Source organism: Canis aureus, chromosome 8 (assembly GCF_053574225.1).
Source record: "Canis aureus isolate CA01 chromosome 8, VMU_Caureus_v.1.0, whole genome shotgun sequence".
NCBI lineage: Eukaryota > Metazoa > Chordata > Mammalia > Carnivora > Canidae > Canis > Canis aureus.
This window is the reverse complement of record NC_135618.1, coordinates 65,423,640-65,434,907: the sequence shown is the minus strand read 5'-3', so window position 1 is coordinate 65,434,907 and position 11,268 is coordinate 65,423,640. Positions and strand designations below refer to the sequence as shown.

The following is an 11,268-nucleotide window of genomic DNA, read 5'->3' as shown; positions in this document are numbered from 1 at the left end:
GACCAAGTGTGGCCAGTCCCAAGCTGGGCAATACCAGGGCATCACTCCCCAACACACTTGCCAAATGCCACCCTCTTACCCATCTGAGTGACCAACTCTGCTTGTTGGGACCAGTTTCACCTCACAGCCTAGAATTCCCTCTCCTCTCCCCTCCAAATTCTACCTACTTTTAAAGCCTGGCTTAATCCTCCTGCTCTGAGAACCACCACTTCCAGTCTCCTTTCCTCTAACCCAGCCAGAACATGGTCCACAGTCTCCTGCTCTGGACCTCCAATTTGCTTTTCTTTTTATTTTATTTATTTGAGAGAGAGAGAGAGAGCGAGCGCAAGAGCAAGGGGAGGTAGGGGAGAGGGAGAGGGAGAAACAGACTCCCTACTGAACTGGGAGCCTGATGCGGGGCTCCATCCCAGGATCCTGAGATCATGACCTGAGCCCAAGGCAGATGCTTAAGCAACTGAGCCACTCAGGCACCCCAGGACCCCTGATTTGGAGGGAGGCTGGAGCCCCTGGCCATCAGGCTAACACAGATAAGGCTAGTTCAGTTGTAATTTGACCACATAAATATATAATAACTGACAGTTATTAAACCTATATTGACTTTTAAATTTAAAATAATTTTTAGAAAAAAAAATAATAGTAATTTTTAGGGCAGCCCAGGTGGCTCAGCGGTTTAGCACCGCCTTCAGCCCAGGGAGTGATCTTGGAGACCCGGGATGAAGTCCCACGTCAGGCTCCCTGCATGGAGCCTGCTTCTCCCTCTGCCTGTGTCTCTGCCTCTCTCTCTCTCTGTGTCTCTCATGGATAAATAAATAAATCTTTGGGAAAAAATAATAAATAAATAAAATAAAATAATTTTTAAAGATTTTGTTTATTCATTCATGAGAGACACAGAGAGAGGCAGAGACATAGGCAGAGGGAGAGGCAGGCTCCCTACGGAAAGCCTGATGTAGGACTCGATCCCAGGACCCTAGAATCACAGGATCACTCCCTGGGCCTAAGGCAGATACTCAACTGCTGAGCAACCCAGGCGCCCCTACTTTTTAAATTTTTTATTATGATTTTACTAATTGAGGTAGAGAGGGGCAGAGGGAGAGAGAGAAGCAGCCTGACTTGAGGCTCCACCCCAGGGCCCTGGGATCAGGACCTGAGCTGAAGGCAGATGCTTTACCGACTGAGCTACCCAGGCACCCCTGTATTGATTCTTATTATGATTTTTTTTATTATGCCTTTTTTAAAGGCAGTATTTTTTCTTTTTCTTTCTTTTTTCTTTCTTCTTCTTCTTCTTTTTTTGGGGGGTGGGTGGTAAAAGGGCTTCTAAACAGGTTTGAGGGGATCCCTGGGTGGCGCAGTGGTTTGGCGCCTGCCTTTGGCCCAGGGCGCGATCCTGGAGACCCGGGATCGAATCCCACGTCGGGCTCCCGGTGCATGGAGCCTGCTTCTCCCTCTGCCTGTGTCTCTGCCTCTCTCTCTCTCTGTGTGTGACTATCATAAATAAATAAAAATTAAAAAAAAAAAAAAAACAGGTTTGAGGGATCCCTGGGTGGCGCAGCGGTTTGGCGCCTGCCTTTGGCCCAGGGCTCGATCCTGGAGACTCAGGATCGAGTCCCACGTCGGGCTCCCTGCATGGAGCCTCTTCTCCCTCTGCCTGTGTCTCTGCCTCTCTCTCTCTCAATCTCTCTCTCTCTCTCTCCCTGTGTGACTATCACAAATAAATACAAATTAAAAAAATAAATAAATAAACAGGTTTGAGGCAGAAGGCCCCTAGTCCAGGACCGTCCAACCCCGCCCAGCTTGGCTACGCAGGCGCATCTCCAGCGCCACCTGGCGGCGGCCAGGAGCCCCGCAGCCCCATCCGGAGATGGCGCAGGGTCCCTGCGGGCTGCCGAGTCTTGGGTGGCGTCCTCTCCTCTCCCGCGCCTCAGAGTAAGCCCGCTGTATCTTTTGTCTTGGTAGTCGCGGACAGCTTCCCTAAAGAGGCACGTGGGAGCTCGACCGTGCAAAACAATTGTTAATTCGCCTTCTCAGTCCAGCCGCCCCTGGGTTGCAAGAGCCAGAGTGTGGTCTTGCCCTGAACGAGGTGCACTGGGTGGACAGCCCGCAGGGGCCGCTAACTCCAGCATGCCTCATTCTTGGGGTCTTTATACCATTTTATCCATTGGAAAACTGAAGCTCAAAAAAATAAATAATAAATTTAAGAAAAAAAAAACTGAGCCTCAGTTCTTAGAATATTAGTGCCGCTGCCCTAGTCCTCTCAAGCCTGCCCCAGCCTGGGTGAGTGTGGGGGCTTTGCACACACATACCGAAATGCCCCGTGTGCCACCAGGGAATCTGTGATCACCACTGAAGCCCTGTTTCTTGTACAATTCCCTTTATTTAGAGGAAGGGGGTTGGTCCCCGAGAGAACCTGAACCGGCTGAGTCACGCAGGGAGTCCAGACCCAGCCAACTCTGTCCATCCAGCCCCCTTCCAAAGGCCTGGGTCCCCGAACTAAAAACAGCCGGCCCCCACCCCGCCAGTTCCCTCCAGTCGGCCTCACCGACTGCCAAGGCCGGGGATGGAGGGGCCAGGAGGGTGGGCGGAAAGCCCGGCCCCCGGCCCCTCCCCAGGTCAGGTTTCCAGCTCCCCTACTAGTTCCCTAAGTCCTCAGGCTGCGTTACCCCCGCCGCCCCCGCCGGGGCTGAGGCCGAGGCCCCCCGCAGCCCGGGGCGGGTGGGTGGAGCACTTGGGCGCGGGGGTGCTCCGCGGCCCGCGAGAGCTTGGGGGTGGGGCCTCCGCGCGGGCAACGCCCCTCCCCAGCCCCTTTGGAGCATCCTCCCACCCGCCCCCAGCTCCCGGGAATTCCGCTGAGTCACTTCCGAGGCTGCAGCGGCAGCCCCAGAGGGAACAATGAGAATCCTTCCATTCCCTAGGCAGCGGCCCCGCGCTCACCTGAAGACCCGCCCGGGTCTTGTCTACAGGTCGCATCGTGGCCAACGAGGCCAAGCCCACCTTATCCCCTGCGGTTCTCTCCCAGCCACCCTGGTGGCCCCGTAAACCCCTGCCTCAGGGCCTTTGCACTAGCTTGTGCCCTCTGACTGGCACACTCCTCCCCGGGCACCTGTAGCCCGCACAGCCTTCCCACGGCCACTGTCGAGGCATCTGCTCCTGCGGGGATGCGTCAGAGAAGAGCCACGGGGCAGCTGCCAGCCTCACCCGCAGGTGCTCGGATGGGCAGTTGGATTGGAAACGCTGCAAACTGCAAACCGGGAGCGCCACGTGCTGCGTGGTGCAAGTGGGCAGGTGTGTGCGTGACCGCGTGGCTGTGTGCTAGGCTGCCCGTGCGCAGCGTGGGCACAGGCGCGCCGAGCGGGCTTCCCGCGAATTCCCGGCCAGCCCGCCATTGTCTCCGGGCTCCAAGCCCACCCTTCACCGTGAGGCTCGGGCTGGGGGGCTGCAAACTACGCTTCCCACAATCCCTGGTCGCCTCCGGAATTCCTGCTACGGTCGGCCAATAAGAGCCGCCGGGACTCTTAACCTTTCGGGTGCCGGGGACCTTGCGGTCGCTTTTAGCATCCGAGGGTAACAGGGACCACTTCTCAGAATCATGATTTTTTAAAAAAATGTTGAAGCCTTTAAGTTGCGTTTTTACTGCATGCTGCCTTTTTAAAATTGTAAAAAGCGCAACATGAAATTTCCCATCGTAAACAATTTTAACTTCGGAGTTTAGTAAGTATTCACTCTGTTGTGAAACAGCACTCCAGAACCCTCACTCGGCAAATCTGAAACTCTGTACCCTTTAAATTCTCCTTTCCCCCAAACCCCCTGGTAATCACCCTTGTACTTTCTGTTTCTGAGTTTAATGACTTTAGGTATGTCATTCGAGTGCAGTCACACAGTATTTGTCCTTTTTTGGCCGGCTTATTCACTCAGCATAATGTCCTCAAGGCTCATCCGTGTCCTAGCATGTGTCAAAATTCCCTTTCTTTGGAAAGTGGAATTATATGTCATTGCATGTACTCATTTATCCATTCACCATGGACAGACACTTGGTCAGAATGATGTGTGCTTTTTTTAATGATTTATTTATTTATTTTAGAGAGAGTGAGAACACAAGCGGGAGGGGCAGAGGGAGAGGGAAAGATAGTCTCAAGCAGACTCCCCACTGAACTCGGAGGCTGACTGGGGTCTTGACAACCCAATCACAACCCAAGCTAAAACCAAGAGTCAGATGCTTAACCCATTGTATTACCCAGGCATCCCTGGAATGATGCTTTTATTTTTTAAAAAGATTTTACTTATTTATTCAAGAGAGAAAGAATTGGATCAAAGCAGGGGAGAGGGGGAGAGGGAGAAGCAGACTTCCTGCTGAGTGGGGAGCCTGAAGGGGGCCTTGATCCCAGGACCCTGGGATCATGACCTGAGCCAAAGGCAGACACTTAACCAACTAAGCCACCCAGGCGCCCCTGAATGATGCTTTTATTTATTTATCTTTAAAGATTTATTTATCATGAGAAACACACACACACACAGAGGGAGAGACACAGGCAGAGGGAGAAGCAGGCTCCTCACAGGTAGCTGGATGTGGGACTAGATACCAGATCCTGGGATCACGCCCTGAGCTGAAGGCAGCAATCAACCAGTGAACCAACCAGGCGTCCCTGAATGATGCTTTTAAATTCATGAAGTAAAATGCATGTATTACAAAGGAAACTTTTGTGATTACAGTTGTTAACAAGTTGAAAGTATAAATGTGTTGATTCAGTAACCAATATATGCATTAACTTTATTACTGCCTTAAATAACGCCTCAAGCCTAGAGATTCTACACTATGGGGGTTCCATTCGGGTTTCCGTCCTGCAGACCTCAGGTTTTCTCATTATATCGTTCAAGTGAAAAGGTAGTGGCGCCCAGCTCTTCATTCCTAAGAACACCACGATCTGGTTAGCTTCCATCAAAAAGTCCTGCAGGTCAGTACTTTGTGGAAACACCTCCATCTCTGTGTAATTTGCCCACTTGGCCTCTAATACTTAAGAGTCCCAGCTCAGCCTCTGCCACTAGAGGTGCCATCAACCCCCTGAGATCAGGAGCCCACCTCAGGGGAATATCACCCCCTGATGCCAGCCCACAGAAGGTAGCCTCACATGGATGAGGCTGCTGCCCTACCAATATATTTCTCAAAGCCGTGCAGGTTACACATAAGTCACTCTCTTTGGACCCCTTCCTCTTATCCCTCTGTTGCTCATACCCATAAATCTAGCCCCCCCCCCCATACAGGATCACAGTCCACCCCGTTGAGCCTAACACCCCAGACCTCTTCTCCACCCAGAGCCCCTGGGTTCGTTTTTTATTGATAGAAATTAGCAACATTTGTTTTTCATTTGGAGGATAAGCTATTTTCTCCAGGGTCAACCTTGACTTCTGAGCACCTGGGGCATGCTGAAATCTGACCTTCATTCCAGGGTGGTGCTGGGGGGAGCCTGCATGAGGGTCGCTTCAGGCAAGGGTGTTAGGAATCTTCAGCAGGAAAGGTTAGATTCCTCAGGTATGGGAGGAGGGGCTGCTTCTGCCTGCCCAGGAGGCTGCTGCACCCAGAAGCTGAGCTTCAAGTGCATTCACCCAGATGTCCAGACTCAGGGTGCCCAGCCCCACGGTGAAATCGTGTGCATGAAATATGGGGTGCCCGTGTACCCTGGGCACCTCATCTAATAAAGGAGAGATGGGCAGCCCGGGTGGCTCAGTGGTTTAGTGCCGCCTTCAGTCCAGGGTGTGATCCTGGAGATCCAGAATTGAGTCCCACGTCGGGCTCGCTGCATGGAGCCTGCTTCTCTCTCTGCCCGCCGCCCCCCATCCTCTCTCTGTGTCTCTCATGAATAAATCAATAAAATCTTTAGAAAAATAAAAAAGGAGAGAAATGTCTCCCCCAGTAGGGCTGCTGGGAGACGCAGCCAGACCTCTTGGTGGGTGGGTGATGACTGGGTCCTGGGGTGGCTGCGGAGGCTCCTCTTGCTTGGTGCTTTCCCATGCTTATCCGGCAAGAAGTGAGGCAAAACCTGAAGAGGTGAAGGAGGGTTGAAAATGAGGTGCTGGGGCACCTGGGTGGCTCTATTGGTGAAGCGTCTGCCTTCAGCTCAGGTCGTGGTCTCAGGGTCCTGGGATTAAGCCCTGAATCCATCCGGCTCCCTGCTCAGCGGGAGTCTGCTTCTCCTTCTCCCTCTGCCATTACCCCCACTTGTGCTCTCTCTCTTTTGTGTAAAATAAATAAATAAATACAATATTTAATAAAAGAAAAGAAAGAAAATGAGGTGCTATGGAGGAGAGTGCCTACGTAGGGTGGCTGGGTGGTACGGGGAGAATCCAGTCACTCCCTAAGGCATGGAATGTAGATGCACCGAGACGCCTAGCGAGGGAGTGTCCCCGCTAGAGGGCACCCGAGAGGTGTGTCTTCCAGCCAGTACCGCCTTCAATCCTGCCCGAACCAGCTGTCAGCACCCCCAGGCCTCCCCCCAAGGGCTCCCTGACTACACAATCTCTCTGTCCATCTCTCTCTTGCTCACACTACCCCCAGACCCTGCCCTTCTCAGCTGTCATCTTGGCTTAGTCATGTAAACTTTCTGCTTTTGGGGGTCTCCCTCCATTCCCCATGTGGGTCACAGAAGGCTTTCACCAGACAGTCAGGGCACAGTGCCCATGGTTGGGTTTGTTTGTTTGTTTGTTTAAGATTTTATTTATTTATTCATGATAGACATAGAGAGAGAGGCAGAGACACAGGCAGAGGGAGAAGCAGGTTCCACGCAGGGAGCCCGACGTGGGACCCGATCCCAGGACTCCAGGATCACATCCTGGGCCAAAGGCAGGCGCTGAACCGCTGAGCCACCCAGGGATCCCCTGTTTGTTTTTTAAGATTTCATTTATTTATTCATGATAGACACACACAGAGAGGCAGAGACATGGGCAGAGGGAGAAGCAGGCTTCTGGCAGGACCCCAGGATCAGGACCTGAGCTGAAAGCAGACGCTCAACCACGGAGCCACTCAGGCGCCCATCTGGGTGTTCAAAATTAGTGGGAGGAAAAGCAGGCTACTGGCCTTTTGCTTTCTCTTTTCTCTTCCCTCTCCTTTCCCGGATGCCCTTTCTTAACCCCTCTTCCCTTCCTCCCCGCACTCTCCTCCCTTCCTTCCTGCAGGCCTGGGTTGCCCACAGCCCTCTGGGGATCTCTGGGCTCTGTGTCCCCAACAGTGTTGATTGGCGGGCACTCACCATCCCTGTGTGTCCTTGTCACCCACAGAGGCTTCCTGAGGATCTAGCCACCTGGAATCCGAGGCCAGGTGACTTGCCGGCCTGTATCCAGCTGGTACGCTGGCCCTGAGCCTCACCTGGAGTGACCCTGGCCCCGGGGACAGGACAGTCAGGACAGGACGGGACAGGCAGGGCAAGTGGTTGGCTGGCCCCATTTGTCAGAAACACAAGCCTTCCCACCCAGGCCAGCCTAGGCCATTGGCCTAATGGAGCTGTGGGCTGAGGACCTTCCCACCCTGGCCCCCCTATCCTAGCAAGTCCTCCCTTCTCCCAGGGTGGCTTAGGAAGAGGGGAGCCCCATAGACCCTTTTGTTGAGCCTAGGGCTCATACTCAGCACTTTGCAGGAATCCCCTCATGTAATTCTCAATAAACTTTCCCCAAGGGGATTATGGATTGCCCCATTGTACAGAAGAAACTGAGGGTTGACCTTGTCCAATTCCAAGCCATTATGCTTTCCTTCCCCTTTCATTGTGAAAGTGAAATATTTCAAATACACAGAAAAGGACAGAGAGGAAGGTAATGTACTCCCAGCCCTAGTCATCATTTTACCATGTTTCCTTCAGTTTTGTTTTCTGAAAGATTTATAGGATATCAGAATCAGTGGACCCCCACCCTTCTCTGCTTCTCCCTGTGCCCCCTCCCACCTCCACCCGGAGCTGTGACAGCAGCTCCCTCCCACCTTCCTATGGCCCCTGTGCCTTCGCGGACACCCCTCTCCGACTATGGGAGTGTCCCGCATGTGCATTCCTTTCTTTTACAGTTCTGTATTGGGGTATAATTTCCATAGAGTGGAGGTCACCGACCTTGAGTGCACAGCCATAGGGCCACCACCCTCCATGGTACACTTCCATTCCAGGAAGTCCCCTGCACGAGCCTCCCTGCCTGTCGGGGCCTGCCCCCCCCCCCACCTTTGGACAGCCAGGCAGCGCACCAGGCAGGGGTGCCGCCGGGGTTCTCGCACTGCCCCCCACTGCCAGGCGAGCCCCGCGGTCCGCCCCGCACCCCTGACCCGCCCCTGCCCGGGCGCTCTCCCGGCGCAGCTGGCTCCGGGCTGCGGCTGAGATTTCTGGGCAGCAGCGTGGCCTCCCCCGAGGCGTCTCCGCAGGCGCCGCGCGGACCCGCAGCTCCGGGAGGGGAGGCCAGCGGGGGACGCCCCCCGGGCCCGCGCTCGGCCGTCCCGAGCCGGGGCGTTTCGAAAGGCCCCGCCGCACCTCGGCCCCCTCCCCGGGCCCCTCGGAAAACGGGAAGTTCGGGGAGGAAGCTGCGCGCCGCGCGCCCGGCGGCCCGCGGGCCGGATGACTAAGTTTGGCGGCGCGACCCGCGGCCGCTTGCCTTTTATGGCGGCCTCGTGGGCAGCGGACGTGGCCGGGCCGCGGGGACCGCGCGGGCCGCGCTGGGAGGGGGCGCGCGGCCTCCCCTGAACTCCGGCGGCGAGAGACCGAGGCCGGGGCAGGGGCGGAGCCTCCCGAGGTCACCTAGCGCGGCGAGGTGGAGCCAGATGCCACCCGAGGGCCTCGCTGCCGGCCCAGGGCCCCGGCCCGGACGACTCACCCTGGGGGCGGAGGAGGGAGCACCCGCTGTGCGTCCCGGCGTCCACTGCCCGCCTCTCTGCCCAGCGCAGCCCTGAGGCGCCCCGGGAGGGATGGGAGTGGGTGGGGTGCGGTGCGCTCAGCCCGCGCCGGAGCGGCCGGGAGCTCTGCTTTACATTTGCACCGGCCCCGGAGGGGAAAAGCCTGTCCCCGGGTTAGCAGACCGGGAAACTGAGGCTGTGCGCCAAAGCAACGTGAGCCCGAGGTCACCGGCGAGCCCAGTGACCAATGTGGCCGAGAGGGAGCACCTAATCTCTAGTCTCTGGAGGTATTAAAATGCACTGTACACGCCCCTCGAAGTACGATGCGTACGCATCTCCCCAGAGCGGAGTTACGGTGTGACCCTGGGCGCGCCGGTGGTTCCCGAGGTTCCCCGCACCCGCCGGGCTGAGGGCCTCAGGCTGTGCAAACGCAAAGTGGGGACAAAGTGCGCGGCGCTGGGGCGGGTGCGGAGGAGGGGATCGCGGTGGGGACGGTGGTCGCGGCAAGGGGGTGGGGGACGCCAGGGCGGGGGCGAGGCGGGGATTCAGGGAACTTCCCCTCCCGGGAGCCCCCCTCCCCCCGCGCCGGGCCGCCGACGGCTCCCCCGAGGCCGGAGGACGTGGGGGGCGGCCCAGGCCGAGCTGCGAGGCCGGGCCTGTGAGCCCAACGCCCCCTCCCCGGGTGCTCCCAAACCTCGCCTTTTATGGAGAGGAAGCGGGGCCAAGTGGGCCGGGCCGGCCGGGGAGGGGGCGGGGAGGGGGCCCGCGGGGAGCTCGGCCTGGCCCGGCCCGGCCCGTGCTGGACACGCTCTGGGAGCGCCCGGCTTATCTGCCCGCCGGTACGCAGTCCTGGGACGGGGGAGGCTCGGAGCCGCGGCCACGTGAGCCTGAAACGCGCGGGCCTGGCAGCGCCAGATAATAGCACCCCACCCCACCCTGAGCCACCCCTGAGCCTGAGCCCTGGGCTGAAGGCCGTGCCCAGACCCCCGAGGCTGAGCCGGAGCCCCTGGTCGGGGCTCCACCAACCCAAGCTGGAAGGCTTGTCTGGGGGATGGGTCTGACCATTGCTCACCTGGGGGTGGGGGTCAGGCAGTTAGTTACCTACCTGGTGTGTCCAGATGGGCCCTCTCCCCTCTGATTTGCTTAGACCTAGACAACCTGGGAGTGTCTGTCTTGTAGCCCACTGTCTGGACCCAGATTCTGAGCAGATAAAATCCTCCTCCACCCTCGACTGTTACCTCCAACAGCCCTGGCCACTTGGCAGGACAGCATTGATGTGCTGCGGGATGCTGAGAACCCAGTATTCCACTCCATCCGGGTGGTCCAGAGTCCACCTGGGGCCCTGGAATGCTGGTCTGAGGCCACCGGGGCTCCAACAATGGGAATGAGCACACAGAGGCTCAGAGATAGCAGGGCATGGCCCAGCGTGGTGCAAAGGTTCTGCTTTTCAGCTCTGGGCCATGTGAACCCCTGACCACAGGACACTGAACACTGGGAATGCTGTCCCTGGTATACCCAAAGGGGTCCCCATGAGTGGCTTATTGTGGGCTGGGATTCTCCTGAGACCTCCAGAAATTCTTAGGCCTTAAAGAGTTGCCAAGGCCTGAGGAGGTGAGCGGCAGACAGTGGGGCTGCAGCAGGGCCCAAGGACTCTGGTCCAGCTCCTGTGCAAAGCGTGACACCTACACAGTCACTTCCTCCTCTGAGGGGACCTGCCAGACCTGGCCATGCATCCTGGCCTTTCTAAAGCAGGGGTGCTGCCAAAATTCCCTAGGCCTTAGTTTTCTGACTAGAACAGATACCTGCCCTCTACCCCCTACCCCCTGACTCCCACCTCCCCACCCCCGGCCCCTAGGCCTAGGGTGATGGTTCAATAAGAGGGTGGGGGCAGGTGTGGGGGGGGTACTTACAGATGCTGAGTTGGAAGGCTGGCACCACACCCAGCTCACCCTCAGGGAAAGGCAGCTGTCATGATTAAGCCTAGATAATGTCTACAAGTGGCCCCAGGGGGACAGAGAGACGCCAGACTCCGGCCTCTGCCCTTTGCTCTTTGGCCTCTGCTTAGGCAGCCCCTGGGAGTGGGCAAGAGGCAAGGCCTAGAAGCTCAATTCATCAGCTGATCCATGAACACCCTGTCCTCCTCCTACACCCGCCCTGGTCCCTCCCCAAAGACGAATCCGGGCAGAGGCCATAGAGAGGCCACAGGCTCCCAGTTCTTCCCTGGGAACATAGATGAATGTTTCTTAGCCCAGCACCCCCATGGGCACTATTCTCTCTCTCTCTCTCTCTTTTTAGATTTTATTTATTTATTCATGAGAGACACACAGAGAGAGGCAGAGACACAGGCAGAAGAAGAAACAGGCTCCCTGAGGGAAGTCTGATGCGGGACTTGATCCCAGGAATCCCAGGAATCCTCTGATCCC

At 56.8% G+C, this 11,268-nt stretch overlaps 1 long non-coding RNA gene across 2 annotated transcripts; it reads right to left on the bottom strand.

Moving 5' to 3' along the window:
* Positions 1-4,438: 4,438 nt before the first annotated feature.
* LOC144319495 (uncharacterized) lies at positions 4,439-8,919 on the bottom strand. Of its 2 annotated transcripts, XR_013385310.1 has the most exons (3): positions 8,827-8,919; positions 7,236-7,362; positions 4,439-6,029 (listed from the first exon to the last, which is right to left on the bottom strand). It is a non-coding gene; the product is annotated as an uncharacterized LOC144319495 (long non-coding RNA). The 2 variants fall into 2 exon arrangements; XR_013385309.1 differs by having other exon boundaries at positions 4,439-7,362.
* Between the last annotated feature and the right edge of the window lie 2,349 nt (positions 8,920-11,268).